The sequence below is a fragment of the Penaeus vannamei genome, chromosome 42 (genome assembly GCF_042767895.1).
Source record: "Penaeus vannamei isolate JL-2024 chromosome 42, ASM4276789v1, whole genome shotgun sequence".
Lineage (NCBI taxonomy): Eukaryota > Metazoa > Arthropoda > Malacostraca > Decapoda > Penaeidae > Penaeus > Penaeus vannamei.
Genome location: NC_091590.1, coordinates 24518776 through 24521275, shown reverse-complemented (window position 1 = coordinate 24521275; position 2500 = coordinate 24518776). Strand labels below are relative to the sequence as shown.

The 2500-nt window shown below is 35.2% G+C and overlaps 1 protein-coding gene across 1 annotated transcript in view; it reads left to right on the top strand.

The window, feature by feature from the left end:
- Positions 1-2500, top strand: part of LOC113817770 (glutathione S-transferase class-mu 26 kDa isozyme 47-like) — a 9776-nt gene that overhangs the window by 939 nt on the left and 6337 nt on the right. The window lies entirely within an intron of this gene.

Below are 2500 nucleotides of genomic sequence, written 5' to 3'. Positions count from 1 at the left end.
ACGGAGAGTGAATAATCTGACCTTACCATCGAATAGAACACGACTTTCCAAGACACTCTCCTTCCGTCCCATTTCCTTCGCAAATTCACGATAAGGAGAGTACAGCGGATGCAACCCCCCCCCACCCCCCCACCCACGTTCCAGGAGGTCCTCCGAGCGCGTCCTTCCAGAACGGACAGGAAATGGCGGAGAGTATGAAGGATAAGGGACTCGAGGATGGTGGACGTAGGCGAGAGAAATCCTACGAGTCAGTAGGATATCACTTAAGGCGCCGTCACACTAGCACTTTTATCCGTCAAATTTTTAAAACAATTTTATTTAACATAAATACAAACATTCTCGAATATAGCTCTTGATTTGACTAAGCTTGGCTGAATAAAAGTTGACGGAAAGATTGTCAGACGGAAACGATCTTTATCGTCTGACTGAAAGATCGACAATTCGCTCAAAAATGGAGAAAATTTCAGAGAATTGTCATAAAATTGACGGAAAAAGTGCTAGTGTGACAGCTGTAGTTAGAGAAGGAGTCATGCAGGAGTATTACTTAGGACAATTGAAATTTGACTTAGACCAGTTAGGAAAGGAGTGGAATTTTTACTCGACCGCGACCTAATGGTAGACACTGACTGCGGGATAGATAAATAATCGAAGCTGGACGAAGGGCAAGTCATTTCAATTCCAGATCAGTTCCGGCGCGGAAAAGTAGTGAATAAAGCTGTAGATATATATATTTGATGGAAATAAATAATAAAAGAATGGGAGATAGCGGTCCCATTTCCCGCCAAAAGTGATGGAGAAGATTCCCGACGTCACTCTAGCTGTCCCTGTTGCAAAGAACGATAAAAAAAAATCCAATTTTCGGGGACAGTCTACATCAAGGTCATAAAATCAAGAAAATAAAATGAGTGTCATTATTACGATTTCACATTGCTCGGCCACCAACAAGGCAATCTGAGATACACATCGCTTAAAAAAAGTATCTTTATTCTGTCTTAACTATATGATACGACGGCGAAATCAGTAAAAAAAAAGTGTGAATTCAATTTAATATTCGTATCCTTGGTCACATAATATGTTTGATTCGAGTAAGATTAGTCATAAATAAATTCCACAGTAACGAAGATCTCTTGGTAATTCAGGCAAACCGAAAAGGAAATATTAAAAGCTTTTTATATATGAAAAAATATATATATAGAAAATTTATATAGAAAATATGAAAGGCTTTTTAGTGTCTAATACATTTAACATTTCGTGTTACCGCCGCCATCTTGGTCAACACTGGCAGGTCTAGTATATCATTAACGCCCCTCCCCCCCCTCCCCCCCTCCCGTTACCTGACGTCCGCCTGCAAAGTGCAATTGCTCTATTATTTTATTATTTAATATTTATATTAAATTATATTTATATCAAAATTATTAAAAATATTAAATTAAAAATATTAGAAATATTAAATTAAAATTATTAAAAATATTAGATTAAAATTATTAAAAATATTAAATTAAAATTATTAAAAAATATTAAATTAAAATTATTAAAAATATTAAATTAAAATTATTAAAAACATTAAATTAAAAATATTAATATCATACAAAATACCAACAGTAATATCTTGCAGTAATATCTTGCAGCAACAGCAATTCCAGTCATGACCGAAGAATATAAATATAGTTTAATTATGCGAGGGGTTTTCGCTCCCCTTTTTAAAATCTATTAATTATTTCCATTTCACTCCTTACACTCTTCTCTCTCCCCCTCTTCGATTTCCCCTTTTTACTTATTATTATTATTATTATTATTATTATTATTATTATTATTATTATTATTATTATTATTATTGTTATTATTATTATTTTTATTATTATTGTTATTATTATTATCATTATTATTATCATTATTATTATCATTATCATTATCATCACCATCATCATCACCATCATCATCATCACCATCATCATCATCACCATCATCATATCATTATCATCACCATCATCATAATCATCATCACCATCAACATCATCATCATAATCATCATCACCATCAACATCATCATCATAATCATCATCACCATCATCATCACCATCTCCATCATCATCATCACCATCTCCATAATCATCACCATCACCACCACCACCATCATCATCACCATCATCATCATCACCATTACCATCATCATCATAATAATCATTATCATCATCATCCTCATCACCATCATCACCATCATAATCATCATCATCATCATCATCATCATCATCACCACCACCACCACCACCACCACCACCATCATCATCATCATCATCATCATCATCATCATCACCATCATCATCACCATCTCCATCACCATCATTATCACCATCTCCATCATAATCATCACCACCACCACCACCACCACCACCACCACCACCATCATCACCATCACCATCATCACCATCATCGTGGGTGGATGTAACACAGAGTAATTTGTGGACGTTGCTGCAACCCCGCCCACACGACGCTGCCCGTA